The sequence below is a fragment of the Bos grunniens genome, chromosome 16 (assembly GCF_055505025.1).
Source record: "Bos grunniens cultivar Pamir isolate PY7600 chromosome 16, Bosgru_T2T1.0, whole genome shotgun sequence".
Taxonomy (NCBI): Eukaryota; Metazoa; Chordata; class Mammalia; order Artiodactyla; family Bovidae; genus Bos; species Bos grunniens.
The window spans coordinates 62,364,262-62,381,768 of NC_141180.1; the positions used below are offsets into that span (position 1 = coordinate 62,364,262).

Sequence of the window (17,507 nt, forward strand, 5' to 3'; positions counted from 1 at the left end):
CCTTAGCTGGGTTATTTATAATTCCCAGGTTAAGAATTATCACAATTACTGGTCTTCAGAAAACCCCATGTATCAATACTTTCCTAGTTTACTTTCGGAGAAGGCAATGGCAGCCCACTCCAGTATGCTTGCCTGGAAAATTCCATGGGCGGAGGAGCCTGGTAGGCTGCAGTCCATGGTGTTGCTAGGAGTCGGACACGACTGAGCGACGTCACTTTCACTTTTCACTTTCATGCATTGGAGAAGGAAATGGCAACCCACTCCAGTGTTCTTGCCTGGAGAATCCCAAGGACGGGGGAGCCTGGTGGGCTGCTGTCTCTGGGGTTGCACAGAGTCAGACACGACTGAAGTAACCTAGCAGACTTCGCAGCAGTTTACTTTGGTTGAAGTACTCCCTAAAGAGAAAATACATATTTTCATTTTTTTCCCTCTCATTTTGATTTGTTCATGGTTGTGCAGTAAGGTCTGAGTTTCCAGTCCACGTTGCAAGATACAATAGACACTCTTCATGCCCAGTGATGGCATTTATGCTGCAGGGTTTTTCCCTATCTCTTCTTTCCTTGTCAGACAGCAGAATATCCATTTCTGGTCCCTGTTTTAACTCAGTTCATTAGAAGCAGTATTTAGGTGGGATGACTAATCTGGAAGCCAAAAGAGGTTTTATCTATTAAATAGAAGCAACCTCTGACAGAAAGCCTAGGGCAGAGTAAGAGAGGAAGATGACAAAACCCTGCTCTACACACGAACTCTTGGTTTGGAGCCTGAAACTCAGGTGGTTTTCCTGCCTTTGGGGCCTTTGCCTGTAAGCATTGTAAACAGCTAAACAAATAAATTTTGCTGAAAAGTGGATAATGCAGGCAAGTGGATCTATGTAACAAACCCTCTCTCAGCTGCTCATTTTAGACGATGATTTCAGACGCTTCCTGAAATTGTATTACATCCCGTTTGACTGTTTTTTCCCTTTGATTAACAATTCAGTTTTCTGTAACATGCCAGTGAGTCAGAAGTCTTAGCTTGAGAAGGGTCCTGCCAAGACGATGACAAATTACAAATTACATACTACTCTTTGTGGGGATTAAAATAGATGAAATTGGTAAAACATTTGGAGTAGTGTTTGCTGTAACTGTGAGCACTCACTACTTATTAGCTCTTAATAGTCTTACTATTAGGAATTACTCGGGGTTCATTTTATCCCGTGGCACTGCCCTGAAATTAAAGGCACAAACCCAATACAAATGCACAGTGAGAGCCTGATACAGATGATGATTTCAGTATGGAGTCACATAGCTTCCTGGAATATATAGCAAGTTCTATCAGTAGGTGTTGAAAAAATGAACTTTAAATCATTTTGAATTCAGGTATTACCAACAGTTTGTTATGTTTACTGTGTCGGGCAATCAGGTACACATTCTACTTGTAATTAACCCCGTTTTCCAGTTGAGGAAACCAAAGTTCAGAGAGGCTATATCTAAACCTTCCAAGTCACACAGCTGGAGAGTGATAGAATGGGTTCTTCTGTACCACACCGGTTTACACAATGTTTAGAAATAAACTTTTTTTGGCTGCGCTTTGTGGCAGGAGTGATCTTAATTCCCCAACCAGGGTTAAAACACACGCCCCCTGCAGTAGAATTGTGGTCTTAACCATTGGACAACCAGAAAAGTCCCCAAGTAAATTCTTTATTAAAGTATGTTGAGTGATGAATGGTCTATTAGTTTCCCTCTAGCTAGTTTAAAAAAAATTTTTATTGAAATATAGTTGATTTATAATGTGTTAGTTTCAGGTGTACAGCAAAGTGATTCAGTTGTATATGTGTGTATATATAAATACATATATTCTTTTTTTTTTAACTCATTTTTGTATTGGTGGAGAAGGATGTGGCAATCCACTCCAGTGTTTTTGCCTGGAGAATCCCATGGACAAAGGAGCCTGGCAGGCTACACTCCACGGGGTTGCAAAGAGTTGGACATGACTGAAGTGACTCAGCACACATGCATATTTAGTGTTGGGGTACAGCCAATGAACAATGTTGTGATAGCTTCAGGTGAACAGCAAAGGGATTCAGCCATACATACACATGCATCCATTCTCCCCCAAACTCCCCTCCCATCCAGGCTTGCCACATAACATTGAGCAGATTTCCTTGTGCTATGCACACACAGTGTGTGGTTGGTTATCCATCTTAGTATATAGCAGCTACTTTTGCATGTGATTTTCACTATTGATGATGTAAGTACACACCACGTCATGAAATTTGTGTTGATTTGTTTCCCAGGAGTCCAGATTGCCTCTTCCTCTTCCTGTTGTCCCATTGAAATATTCTACCTCGGTGGGAGGGGGAATAATGGTTCTTTACAGTCTAATCTCTGCACCCTGTAAACGTGTTACCTTACTCAGCAAAAGATTTTGTAGATGTGAGAATTGAAAGAGGGAGGCGGGAGACTCAGAAGAGATAAGGACAGAAGCAGAGGTCAGAGGGATGCAGTTGGTACCTCTGAAGATGGGGGAAAGAACCGTAAGTCAGGGAACTCAGACCAGCTCTAGGAGCTGCAAATGGCAAGAAGAGCAGTTCTCTCCCAGAGCCTCAAAAAGAAACACAGCCCAGCAGACACCTTGGTTTTAGCCCCATGAGACCCATTTCAGACTTTTGATCTCCCGATCAAGTTTAGGCTGTTTGAAGCCACCAAATTTGTTGCAGTGGCAATAGGAAACTGCTGTACTCTCCTTGCGGTGTTTACAGAATCTCACCTTCTATTTTAATGCTCCTATGAGTTAGGACAATTGGCTTATTTATTATTTAGGTTGGGCTTCTGAGCAAGTTGTTTGCAGTGATACACATGGATCAACCCAATTTTTAAAAATCATTCTTTTAATCAGTAAAGAGCTTTGGGTGGATTGATTCAGTATATGAGTCTAGGAGAAGGAAGGAAGGGAGATGGCAGCTTGAACCACTAGAGGTTGTGGGGGATCTTGAGGGAAGGAAATTGCTTTAACTTGAGAGTTTCTCAGGAAATCCTGATTAGGCCCGATGAGGGCCTGTGAAAATCATTGACCTAATGGAACTAGTGACAATTGAGCAATTCTGTGCTAATTACAGTTCTAAGAGCTTAACTTATATTGACTCTCTTTTCCTTATACCAGCAGTGAGGTACATACTATTGATAATACCTGTTTTTACAGTAAGGAAACTGACACATACGGCTATAGGTTTTACTTAAACATTTTGATTATAATGGGATTGTTAACACTGAACTGGTTGTCAAATTGTATTGATAACATATATAAACATTTATGATCACAGAATTACTTTATATTCAAATTTTAAGCCTTAGAGGTTTTTTTTTTCCCTACCATTTTGCATTTAACTAGCTATAGGGTTAATGGGTTCTAGGTAACTAGCTATTAGGTTTATTCTAAACTAGACATTTAGAATATAACTGTTAAAGACAGGTTTAAAAGCATCTTGTCCATAAAAGCACTAAGTAAGACGCTGCCTTGGCATAAAATGTCCACTGGGTGGCAGGTTTTCATAAAAAGTACACGGCATTAGATTTCATATCTTAAGTTTCCCCAAATTTATAAGACCAAAGAACTCATTTGCTTTGGGTTGTTAAATAGCTAACTTTTTGAGTTTCTTAAACTGTATTTAATATCGATTCAAAATAGAAACAGAGCTTTAGCGGCTTAACACTTTTGAAATATATATATATCCCTTTAAATAAGGACTTAATTTGAAGTGCATTTTACAAATTAAACTTGAGCCCATGGGCAAACTTGTAAACTGTTGTTGATTTTTTAAAAATGAAGCTGTAATAATAAAAAATCTATATTGTCTTACATCTAGTAACTTTATACTAGAAAAATTTTAGTTTTTTAAGAAAGATAGCAAAAAATTATACACTATGAACTTATTTACAATTATTGCATGAACTTCTTTCCTACAAGCTTAAAGTTTTCACAAAGAGGACAAATTTCCTCCTACTAAGAGTTTTCAGGGTTACAATTTGAGGCCAGATCAAAGTTATTTACTTGTTTTTAGTGCTGAATTCAGGAAGAAAAAGGTACTTTGAAAGCTACTCAGATCAGATCAGATCAGATCAGTCACTCAGTCGTGTCCGACTCTTTGCGACCCCATGAATTGCAGCACGCCAGGCCTCCCTGTCCATCACCAACTCCCGGAGTTCACTGAGACTCATGTCCATCGAGTCAGTGATGCCATCCAGTCATCCCATCCTCAGTCATCCCCTTCTCCTCCTGCCCCCAATCCCTCCCAGAATCAGAGTCTTTTCCAATGAGTCAACTCTTTGCATGAGGTGGCCAAAGTACTGGAGTTTCAGCTTTAGCATCATTCCCTCCAAAGAAATCCCAGGGCTGATCTCCTTCAGAATGGACTGGTTGGATCTCCTCGCAGTCCAAGGGACTCTCAAGAGTCTTCTCCAACACCACAGTTCAAAAGCATCAATTCTTTGGCACTCAGCCTTCTTCACAGTCCAACTCTCACATCCATACATGACCACAGGAAAAACCATAGCCTTGACTAGACGAACCTTTGTTGGCAAAGTAATGTCTCTGCTTTTGAATATGCTATCTAGGTTGTTCATAACTTTCCTTCCAAGGAGTAAGTGTCTTTTAATTTCATGGCTGCAGTCACCATCTGCAGTGATTTTTGAGCCCAGAAAAATAAAGTCTGACACTGTTTCCACTGTTTCCCCATCTTTTCCCATGAAGTGATTACCTTTAAAGACTGTTTCTATGAACATATGCTTGGTGCCTTTGTCAGCTGACACCTGCCTAACTGCCCTTCATCCAAACTATAGACAGGAAGGTGCCACCAGGGGGCGCTATACTAGCACCAAGGCTGTCCACTTCCACATTCAGCTCCACAAAGCTTATTAACAAGTACTAACTTTCTCTTCTTCCTGCTCCTCTCCTGCTGCTTTAATCAGTATTCCTTTGGCCTGTGTATCAAGTTGTTAGCACAGTGGTCTAAGTGTTTCTAAGACATCACAGACTCTTCTGTCTTTGGAAGGTGCTAGGGGTTTGCTAGGAGTCGGACACGACTTCACTTTCACTTTCACTTTTCACTTTCATGCATTGGAGAAGGAAATGGCAACCCACTCCAGTGTTCTTGCCTGGAGAATCCTAGGGACGGGGGAGCCTGGTGGGCTGCCGGCTATGGGGTCGCACAGAGTCGGATACGACTGAAGCGACTTAGCAGCAGCAGCATGAGCTCTGACTCCCTAGCCTTTTAACATGTAAATAAGCCAATTCGTGAATTTTAAACTGTACTTTAAAGTGATCAGTTCAGTAGCTTTCCCTAATCATGAAATCATGAAAAAGAAAAGATTCTGCCACCATGCCCTCATTTAAATGTCAGTGACTACACATTTAATGGCTCGTATTTTATCTATTGAACTGAATTTATGAACTTAATTTTTGAAGTACAAATATTCAAATACAGTTGAACTTTGAGCCTATCATAGCAAACGTGATATGCAACACAAGTAGGATGAAGTCTACCAGAATATTTTCTCCATCAATTAGCTCTGCCACACAACTGAAAGGTGAATTCCCCAGTGGCAATTTATTCATACCATTTTTGACAGTTCTCAAACCTGAAGCTTACATTTAACATCAGCACTTTATCTTACTTTATACTGCTTCTAAATTTAAGCAATGAAATGTCATTATTTCCTTATCAGAAAAAATAAAGGAAATGAAAAAAATCAATAGCTGATGACAGTTGGCAGAAATAAACAACATAATATCAATTAAGGGGATATTGAGTATCCATTCAATGCAGAAAATGTAGTAGATACTCAGCTAATACTCCACTGCTGGTTGATTTATTGATAATGCTTGTTTCTGTCCATTAGCCTCAGACATTCATGTTTTTTAAAAAAAGAAACTCACTGCAAATGAAAATGTGAACAAGCATCAGTAATTGACTTTAAAAAAAAAAAAAACCTTTTTATATTGGCATGTGGGTGATTAACACTGTTGTGTTAGTTTCAGATGTACATCAAAGTGATGCAGTTATACATATACATGTATCTATTCTTTTTCAAATTCTTTTCCCATTTAAGTTGTTACATAATATTGAACAGAGTTCCCTGTGCTATACAGCAGGTTCTTGTTGGTTATCCATTTTAAATATAGCAATGTGTGCATGTCAGTTAGAAACTCCCTAATTATCCCTTCCGCCTCAACCATAAATTTATTCTCTAAGTCTGTGAGTCTGTTTTGTAAATATTTTCATTTGTATCATTGTTTTAAAGATTCCACATACAAGTGATACCATGTAATATTTATCATTCTCTTTGACTTCGTTCAATAAGACAATCTGTAGGATCATCCATGTTGCTGCAAAAGCATTATTTCATTCTTTTAAATGACTGAGTAGCATTCCACTGTGTGTATATATCACATCTTTATCCATTCATCTGTCGATAGACTTTTAGGTTGCTTCCATATCTTGGCTATTATAAATAATGCTGCTATGAAGATTGGGGTATTCTTTTGGGTCATATTTTTCTCTGGGTATATGCCCAGGAGTGGGGATTGCAGGATCATATGGCAGCTCTATTTTTATTCAGAATGGCCATCATCAAAAAATCCACAAACTATAAATGCTAGAAAGGGTGTGGAGAAAAGCAAACCTTCCCACACTGTTGGTGGGAATGTAAATTGGTACAGTCACTGTAGAGAACAATATGAAGGTTCCTTAAAAGTGAAAATAGAGTGACTCTTGTTTTTAGCAAACTACGTTGTCTCATTGCCTCAGTCAGTTCAGTCACTCAGTCGTGGCCCCATGGACTGCAGCATGCCAGGCTTCCCTGTCCATCAGCAACTCCTGAAGCTTTCTTAAACTCATGTCCCTGAGTTGGTGATGCCATCCAACCATCTCATCCTCTGTCATCCCCTTCTCCTCCTGCCTTCAGTCTTTCCCAGCATCAGGGTCTTTTCCAGTGAGTTGGTTCTTCGTATCAGGTGGCCAAAGTATTGGAGTTTCAGCTTCAGCATCAGTCCTTCCAATGAACATTCAGGACTGATTTCCTTTAGGATTGACTGGTTGGATATCCTTGTTGTCCAAGGGACTCTCAAGAGTATCCTCCAACACCACAGTTCAAAAGCATCAATTCTTCGGCGCTCAGCTTTCTTTATAGTCCAACTCTTGCATCCATACATGACTACTGGAAAAACCATAGCTTTGACTAGATGGCCCTTTGTTGGCAAAGTAATGTCTCTGCTTTTTAATATGCTCTCTATGGTGGTCATAGCTTTTTTTCCTAGGAGCAAGCATCTTTTAATTTAATGGCTATAGTGATTTTGAAGTCCCCCAAAATAAAGTCTGTCACTGTTCGCATTGTTTCCCCATCTATTTGCCATGAAGTGATGGGACCGGATGCCATGATCTTAGTTTTCTGAATGTTGAGTTTTAAGCCAACTTTTTCACTCTTCTCTTTCACTTTCATCAAGAGGCTCTTTAGTTTTTCTTTGCTTTCTGCCATAAGGGTGGTGTCATCTGCGTACATGAGGTTATTGATATTTCTTCCAGCAATCTTGATTCCAGCTTGTGCTTCATCCAGCCTGGCATTTTGCATGATGTACTCTGCATATAAGTTAAATCAGCAGGGTGACAATATACAGCCTTAATGTACTCCTTTCCCGATTTGGAACCAGTCTGTTGTTCCATATCTAATTCTAACTGTTGCTTCTTGACCTGCATACAGATTTCTCAGGAGGCAGGTCAGGTGATCTGGTATTCACATCTCTTTAAGAATATTCCACAGTTTGTTGTGATCCACACAGTCAAAGGCTTTGGTATAGTTTTTCTGGAACTCTCTTGCTGTTTTGATGATCCCACGGCTGTTGGCAATTTGATCTCTGGTTCCTGTGCCTTTTCTAAATCCAGCTTGAACATCTGGAAGTTCTGGGCTATCAGGGAAGCCCTCTCATTGCCTGGGATAGTATTAGTAGAAAATATAGGTTAGTGTTAACTTTAAACATAACTGTAAGAAAACATTTAATAGAGTCCTTATGCATTGCAGAGTTCTTTTTTTTGTTTGTTTGTTTTCAGGTAAAGGTTTTTTTTTTAAATTTTATTTTATTTTTAAACTTTACATAATTGTAGAGTTCTTTTTCTTGTTGTGCTAAGTCCGAGTTGTTTTTTTTAAATTATGTTTGTCATTGACTATTATCAAATAGTTTACAATATTTAGCAAAACAAGACATACACAAACTGGACATCTGGATGATAAAAGAGGACAAAGTATAACTAAGTGCCAAAATGCAGGATAGCCTAGCACTCACTGACAAGCATCACAATGCAGAGCAAAGTGCTCTGCTGCTGCTGCTGCTAAGTCGCTTCAGTTGTGTCCGCCTCTGTGCAACCCCATAGATGGCAGCCCACCAGGCTCCCCCATCCCTGGGATTCTCCAGGGGGTATCTATCTCGTTTTTCTTTAAATAAAGCATTTACAATGTGTTGTCATTTTTTTAAACTCAAAGTGAATGCAAGTTCTAAATGTAATTTTAATGCCCGTCTTTTCTATTTATGATTTTGAAGTACAGAATAATTAGCATTTTTCATTTTTTATAGGTCCATGGAGGAGTTACCACATCACATACTATGTGGAAAATACATTTCAGAGAAATCCTCATCCAACTTACTAATATTTAGACTTAATTTTACCCTGCAGGCTGGTTGTAATATTAATATAGGTCAGCACTGCACACCATTTTTTATTTGGGCTAATTATTGTTTTTTCCCATCCTGTAACTCTCCACCACAGTTTTATTTGTTGCTTTGAGATTTTCTTGCCCATTCTGTAGCCGTGGTGTAGGCTGAGGATTGGGAAGACCTGGCAGGAGGTAGAGATAAGCTCAGCTCACCCGTCTCTTCAGACAGTGCTCTCACTAACTCTTCAGACGTGGCAGTAAATACAGAAATGACCATCATTGGCAGGTTATATTTTCTCCTCACAATTTAATCGAGAAGACCAGGAATGCTTTTGTAGTTCCACAGCTGCAGGATGGGAAGCAAATGGCAAAACTCACCGTCTTGTCTGATGTTCCGGTGCAGAATCAAAAGCCCGGAATCGGACGCCTGCCGCCTTATATTGTTGTTGTTCAGTTGTTCAGTTGTGTCTGACTTTTTGTGACCCCGTGGACTGCAGCATGCCAGGCTTCCTTGTCCTCTACTATCTCCCTGAATTTGCTCAAACTCATGTCCATTGAGTCGGTGATGCCATCCAACCATATCATCCTCTGTAGCTCCATTCTCCTCCTGCCTTCACTCTTTCCCAGCATCAGGGCCTTTTCCAATGAATCGACTCTTTGCATCAGATGGCCACAGTGTTGGAGCTTCAGCATTAGTCCTTCCAACGAATAGTTAGGATTGATGTGATATATACTCAATAAGATAGTTTTCTCTTTTCTTTTATAAAGTTAACTCCACTCATTAAAAACAGTGATATGATATGCATAAAATTATAGCTTAAGAGAACCTTAGAATTGAAGTAAACCTTTGCTATTTTCTAATCAACTTCCATCTCAGTATTCTCTATAACACTGAAAATTTGTAGGTTGGCTGAATATAATCGGACATCAGGGAGGCCCTGGATAGCATATTGTTAGTGATATTTTCAGCTGGAAAACTCAAACTGGCATAAACAAAAAGAAATATATGTTATGAAAACTTCATTGGTCAGGCAGTTTGGTTGATTTAATAGCCAAGGACCCAGACTTTTCCCCATTTCTGCTTTGACATCCTTTGTCTGTGAATTTTACTCACTAATTCATGATCTCAAGATGCTGTAGTTGTGCTCAGCATCGCAGGCAGATGTGACTACAACTGGAAAGAAAAGGGACCTTTTCTCAGCGTCTTTTAACTTATCATACAAGAATCAGGAATTCATTTCTGGAAATCCCCTCTCATTTTGATTGGCTGAAATATTATCCATTTCCAAATCAGTTACTTGCAAAAAAGAAAACCACCCCAGGTTAAAAAAAAAAAAAACAAATGAGTTTACTGTGACTTTTTAGAAAAAGCATGTGGAGAGAAAGACTGCTAATGAGTCAAACTGATTTTGCTGCTCTTCAAAGCAGCTCCTTTTCAATAAAGAGTTTGCTAGTTCCTCCAATTTATCTTCCTTTGTTTCAGATAAGACTAGTGAAAGGTCCTTCAGAAAGGCAAGGTCAGCGTTAAATGATTGTTACAAAGATTCTGTAATGAGCACACACACCCATATGAAGGCACACAGTCTAGAGATCCAAATGAAGGAAGAGTCACGTTGATGCTGAACTTGTGACTTATTCATAAGAAATTAAGTTTCACTGGTGACTCCCTCAAGTTTAGTTTGGAGAAAAATTCAAATACATTATCTTCCAAGTTATCTTTGGATCTTACAGTTTTTCTAACGCTTCGGGGAAAGGGCAGTAGGTGAGAATTGAGGTTTAAAGAGGCAGCTTTATTTTGTAGGTAGACCGTGATGGACAGCAGGATGTGCCTCCTGCTCCTTTTGTACCTGGGTCCAGTTCTGCTGCTGCTGCTAAGTCGCTTCAGTCGTGTCCGACTCTGTGCGACCCCATAGACAACAGCCCACCAGGCTTCCCCGTCCCTGGGATTCTCCAGGTAAGAACACTGGAGTGGGTTGCCATTTCCTTCTCCAATGCATGAAAGTGAAAAGTGAAAATGAAGTCGCTCAGTCATGTCTGACTCCTAGCGACCCCATGGACTGCAGCCTACCAGGCTCCTCCGTCCATGGGATTTTCCAGGCAAGAGTACTGGAGTGGGGTGCCAGTGCCTTCTCCTTCTCCTGCACTGGGTCCAGTGTAGCCCAATCCTATTCTGGTTCATGCCAAAGGCATGAAAGAGCAGCATCACTTATGCGTTTTTGTTGTTGACGTTTGGTTGATTTACAATGATGTGTTAATTACTGTTGTGCAGCAGAATGACTGTGGCATACAGATATTTTCTTTTCCATTATGGCTTATCACGGGATATTGAATCTAGTTTCCTGTGCTATACAATAGGACCTTGTTTACCCGTTTTATATATATATAATAGATGGCATCTGCTAAACCCAAACTCCCGATTCACCCCTCTCCCACCTCCCTCCCCCTTGGCAATCCAGTCAATCCTCTGTGTCTGTGACTCTTTTTCTCTTTTGTGGATAGTTTCGTTTGTGTCATATTTTGGATTCCACATAAGTGATATCATATGTTTCTTTGTGTCTGATTTACTTCACTTTGTATGATAATCTAATTTCATCCATGTTGCTGCCAATGGTGTTATTTCATTCTTTTCTGTGGTGCGGTAGCACGTCTTTCTCCATTCATCTGTTGCTGGACAGCCTTTTAGGTGGTTTCCCTGTCTTGGCTATTGTATACAGTGCTGCAGTGAACATAGGGGTGCGTGTATCTTTTTGAATTAGTTTTGTCTGGATATATACCCAGGAGTAGGATTGCTGGATCATATGGTAGGTCTGTTTTTAGTTTTCTGGGGAACCTCATACTTTTTCCACAGTGCTGCACCAATTTACATTCCCACCAACAGTGTAGGAGGGTTCCCATTTCTCCACACCCTCTCCAGCATTTGTTATTTGTAGACTTTTTAATGATGGCCATTCTGATTAGTGGACCATTATCACCTCCACTTTAATGAAAGACTTAGTATGCTCTAATGCGAATCTCTACTCCAGACTGTGAGACAGATTGAGAATTAAGAGGGGGATTCTGCTGTTTCCTGCGGTAAGAACCTGCCTGCCAACGCAGGAGACGTTAGAGGTGAGGGTTTGATCTCTGGGTTGGGAAGATCCCCTGGAGGAGGAAATGGCATCCCACTCCAGTATTCTTGCCTGGAGATCCCATGGACAGAGGAGCCTAGTGGGCTACAGTGCATGGGGCCGTAAGAGTCGGACATGACTGAGTGACTTTGACTCCTTTGACTTTGACTAGTGTTCATTTCACAGATGCTTCCCTGACAATATACAGTTTACACATGAAGTGAGGTCACTGATATCTTCACTTGTTACATGCCAATATTAAAAAAAAAAGGACAATTTAAAACAGTGTGGAATAAGACCTTTCTGTGTTAAGTGCCTGTGTTTGTGCTGGGTGTCAAGAACTGAAGGGGCTGAAACACCACCCTTCTTAGAGGAAATAAGTAGCCTGCCACCGTTTCTTATGTGCAGAATGTATACGCAAGGCTGCCGGCAGAGAGAGAAAGGATGTCACCACTCAGGCTGCAGCAAGAGGTCTGAGGATCACCTGTGCCTGGGATCCCCCTGCCCTCCACTTCCAGGAGGCGGGGGTGATGACACGGAACAGACCCAGGGACGCTGTGTGGTGTGTCTGTCCCCTCTCAAGAGCACCGAGCTTAGGACACTCCCCGTGTTGTAAGGGGCTGCTGAAAAACCCATCCATCCTTTGCCCCGAAGCGAGGCTGTGTTCTTATTATGTGCACTGGGAGACAAATTTGCCCTCCATCCCAGAGGGAAATACTCTATTTTTTCAAGGCTATTTGCTCTACAGACATTCTTGTAAAGATATCCTGGAATAAAATACTCGTATATGGTATATATGGTGTTGTGTGGGTGATATCTATGTATACCATTTAATTCTCTCCGTAATTCTGTAAAGATAGCTCAGAATTCTTGTTTTAGATGTAAAGAAGGAATATCAGCTAAGCATCTTGCCTCATGTCATAGAGGTTGTAAGGGACAAACTTTTGGATATTCAATCCTTTGTTCTTCTACTCAACAGCCAGTAATCTCTCTGACCAGCCGATGCACTAATTGCCGTGAAAAGCAGAGATACTCGTATGTATTCTGTGACCGTGAGTTCTAGAAAGAAAGCCCTTTGACTTTTTATACTGCTTCTGCTAGATATATCTATTCCTATTAAAGAAATATCTGTGGTGCTGTTGTCTTCATGATTGGATTGCTACAAAGCGTATCATGTACAGTACCATCCAAACAAGTATGGAAGATGGTGATCGATGAAGCAGTAAGGTTTCCCCCTTCAATCAAACCAATTGCTTTTTGTAAGTATTATTTTGGAAGATACAGTTAAAAAGATGTTGAATTAAATTGAGCTTCTGAAAATTGCTCACCTCATGATTCCTTCTGATTACATCTTGGCATAATTCCGCCAAGTTTCAATATGTAATTTAGGGATAATGTATAATGGGTATTGGAACTATTGCAGCTTCTCCACATTTAAAGGAGAGGCCAATTTTATTAGTAACAACTGTAATAACTCTGCTAAATAGGTTCTATGACTTAGTCACTCATTAGGAAATTATTTCTCAGCAGGAACATATTACCTTTATATATTTAATTCAAGTTTTAAGAAGGAAATTTATTAGCATTGCAAGTGTTTCCAGAGAGCTAGTTTTTCAGATACTATATTAAGATTCTAATGAATTGTTTCCTCTAGTGTTAAACTCAAGAGCTTATTTTTCATTGTTTTATTTTTTAAAAACTTCATATTCACACAAGACATTTAAAAATTATGCAGTGATGTTTAGACTCCAGTTATTAAAATACCAGAGAAGTGACAAGACCCCCTTTCATTTTGTCACTCAGTGTTTGGTTGATACCTCTTATGGGGGAAGAACATTTCTGGATTAAAAAAAATTACTACAAATATGTAGCTAGACACTGGTATGTATCATGCTGCTGCTGCTGCTAAGTCGCTTCAGTCGTGTCCGACTCTGTGGGACCCCAGAGACGGCAGCCCACCAGGCTTCCCCATCCCTGGGATTCTCCAGGCAAGAACACTGGAGTGGGTTGCCATTTCCTTCTCCAGTGCATGAAAGTGAAAAGTGAAAGTGAAGTCACTCAGTCGTGTTCGACTCTTAGCGACCCCATGGACTGCAGCCTACCAGGCTCCTCTGTCCATGGATTTTCCAGGCAAGAGTACTGGCTGCCTGGGGTGCCATTGCCTTCTCCGGTATGTATCATATACTAACCTAAATGATGCCTACTCTAAAGGAGTATCTCTAGTAAAATAAATTTGGAGAAAAGCTGGTTAAGTTTTTACAGGAATTATTGTGTAGTCGCTAAGTCATGTCCGACTCTTGGTGATCCCATGGACTGCAGCCCACCAGGCTCCTCTGTCCATGGGATTTCCCAGGCAAGAATACTGGAGTGGGGTGCCATTTCTTCCTCCAGGGCATGAACCCAAGTCTCCTGCATTGGCAGGTGGATTCTTTACCACCGAGGCACCAGGGAAACCCCAAAGGACTTATGTAACATATTAAACAATGGTGCAGAGAGGTCCTGCTCAGAAATGGAGTTGTTTCATCATCTTTGAAATGTGTTTGATCCCAGAGCCCTTTTACTTTGTAAGCTGCCCTATATTTGAGGAAGTCCTGGATACTCTCTTGAAAGAAAGTGAAAGTGAAAGCTGCTCAGTTGTGTCTGACTCTTTGCGACCCCATGGACCACACAGTCCATGGAATTCTCCAGGCCAGAATACTGGAGTGGCTAGCCTTTCCCTTCTCCAGGGGATCTTCCCAACCCAGGAATCAAACCCTGGTCTCTCACATTGCGGGCAGATTCTTTACCAGCTGAGCCACAAGGGAAGCGCCCAAATACTCTTTTAGAAAAATTGTGTTTATTTACTTATTTTTGCTTGTGCTGGGTCTCTGTTGTTGCACTCAGGCTTTCTCTGGTTGCTGTGAGCAGGGGTCCCCTTTCTTGCGGTGCATGGCCTTCTCATTGCAGTGGCTTCTCTTGTTCCAGAGCGTGGGCTCTAGGTGCATGGGCTTCAATTGCTGTAGCACCAGGACTGAGTTGCTCTGAGGCATGTGAGACCTTCCCGGACCAGGGATGGAACCTGTGTCCTCTGCCTTGGCAGGCGGATTCTTGTCCACTGGACTACCAGAGAAGTCCCTGAATACTCTTTCATGATTTTTTTATCCCACTAGAATGGCATGGATCATAATCTTAATTGTTTGAGGGTTCTCACAGACTGGATACAACCATTTGTTTTAAAAGAAAAATTCAGTGAGTTCGTCGTATTCCCAGGCCTCACATTGACTTGAAGAGAGACAAGTGGAAAGGTCATTATAGCAGATGGAAGAGGTGACCTGGGGGACTGAGTGATGCCGAAAGTGCTAGGTTGATGCCAGAATGAGCGATAGGGATTTATTGGTCGTTGTCTCTAAGCTCTTCATTATGTCTTGATTTCCTCATCTTTAAAATAAGAATGATGCCTTCTAGATGTGTTGACTGTAAAGATTTGTAAAATCATCTACTTTGGAATATTCCATAAATGGCAGTTATTTTAGTTACTAATTATTTCAGTTCATAAAAAGTGACTTTTGAAGTTATAAACATGGAAGTAAAAAAAAGAAGTAATCTTTTTTTTTCTTCCTGAAAGTTACTTTCTTCTTAATACTGTGTAATACTTACATGAAACTGTGTATAGAACTCACCCAGCACTGTATCTGTAGTGCAGTATGATACACATGTACTGGAATTTTCTTTGGAAATTAGCACTAAATTATATCACACTTTGCTCAGTTAGTTCAGCAATATTTTTGAGTTACCAAGTGGCAGATGCCTCTCTAATTGCTAAGATACGTCAGCAAATAGAAAGCAACAAAAATCCCTACTTTTATATAGCTTATATTTTGAATTGAAGCAAGTTCTTATACTTTCAGTAGAAGCAAAGAGAAAATTACAGAAAATTGGAAAAGCAGTTTAACAATAGCATGCGAGAAAGACTTAAAATTCGATTGCACTAAAATAGGCGAGATTTCATGTCTCTTAAAAGCAGCTCAGTTAATTTCTTGACAGAGACAGTGTGCATGGGTATGGAGATGATAAGAATGCCCTTACAGCTCTGAGCTGCTGATTTTAAGATAGGACTTCTTTATATTTGTAAGCTTCTAGCAACTTATTTTTCCACCAAACTGTGCAGATTTATTTTTCCTTGATCTTTAAATCTCTCCTTTTCAAAATAGACTGTGTGAGGCTCATTCCATTTTGCAGATTTGAACAGCTCTCCTCAGAGAGGTGCTCCCTGAGTTCACTGAGAAGCAGGTCAGTACAGCAGAGAGAGAACAGAAACCAGACCTACTCCTGGTGGAGGGTGCTTGCTGTTCCTGGTTGTTAAGGGAACCTGACGATGTTGCCCGTAACAGTGACGGTAGAGGGTGACTGAGGCTGACTTTTCACATGCACGCAATCCGAGCATTCTTCAGAAATCATTTTTCCCTGAAAAGAGATAATTACATCTAAAGTGAAAACTTGAGAAGGAGAAACATGTTAAGGTCGAATCGCCTTTCATTCTATCTTACTAATTATTCAACATATAATCTGCAACGTCACATATTTTGAATGAGCCCCAGCAATTTGAATTTTTTTCCTGTACTCTGATGGAGGGCTGCTAGATCCATCACAAATATGGGTGTGCCCTGGATTTGGAATGGTCTTCACACAGGAAAGAAATTACTGTTAGAATGCCGGTTAGGAGAACTGACTTGGTAACTTGCCTTGTTTGCGTAATGTGGCCTTGCTTTGGGAAGCATAGGGGTTAAACTGCCTGTGGGTGAACTCAGGACTGGGCTCAAATGCTATCTCTACTGCTGCTGCTGCTGCTGCTGCTAAGTTGCTTCAGTCATGTCCGACTCTGTGCGACCCCATAGACAGCAGCCCACCAGGCTCCCCCATCCCTGGGATTCTCCAGGCAATAACACTGGAGTGGGTTGCCATTTCCTTCTCCAATGTATGAAAGTGAAAAGTGAAAATGAAGTCGCTCAGTCATGTCCGACTCTTAGGGACCCCATGGACTGCAGTCCACCGGCTCCTCCACCCATGGGATTTTCCAGGCAAGAGGACTGGAGTGGGGTGCCATTGCTGTCTCTACTAGGGGACATTATTCAACATCTGTAAGCCTCATTCTTCTTAATGTATAGACCTAATAGCAATGTCTACTTAGGGATAAGTTTAAGGTTTACATGAGATAATGCATATGCCTGATAGTTATCACTCAGTCAGATATTAACTGTTATCATACCCCTTTGAGGTTAATTGTTCAAAATATGTTCAACAAAATTAACAATCTGTTAAGACATCCTATTCCAAGTTACTTTGCTCAGAAATTTACCATGGAGATGTCTTGTGCTTTTGGAAGTCTCAAATATTGACAGTCTTAAAACATATATGAGGCAGATAAAGAGGTAACACACAGCCAGTAAAGGATTAAATCCATTTTGAGCATGACTTCTTGTATATCTGTCTCATGCTTGATTTTTAATAGTATTTATTTTATTTTTTGGTTGCTCTGTGTCTTTGTTGGGCTTCCCTGGTAGCTCAACCGGTAAAGAATCCTCCTGTGGTACAGGAGACATGGAACATATGGATTGGATCCCTGGGTCAGGAAGAATCCCCTGGAGTAGGAAATGGCAACTCACTCTAGTATTCTTGCTGGGAGAATCCCATGGACAGAGGAGCCTGGTGGGCTACAGTCCAAAGGGTTGCAGAGAGTCAG

The 17,507-nt window shown here is 40.7% G+C and overlaps 1 long non-coding RNA gene across 15 annotated transcripts in view; it reads left to right on the forward strand.

Moving 5' to 3' along the window:
- The window catches only part of LOC147356934 (uncharacterized), a 514,461-nt gene that overhangs the window by 13,132 nt on the left and 483,822 nt on the right, over positions 1 to 17,507 (forward strand). For 4 of the 15 annotated variants that reach the window (XR_015143646.1, XR_015143647.1, XR_015143645.1 and 1 more), the window contains exon 2: positions 10,483 to 10,635. The exons of 10 other annotated variants lie outside the window; for them this stretch is intronic. This is a non-coding gene — a long non-coding RNA (uncharacterized LOC147356934). Of the gene's footprint in view, positions 1 to 10,482; positions 10,636 to 12,196; positions 13,029 to 17,507 lie in introns of those variants that run through there. One more of the 15 variants, XR_015143643.1, reaches the window with a different exon arrangement.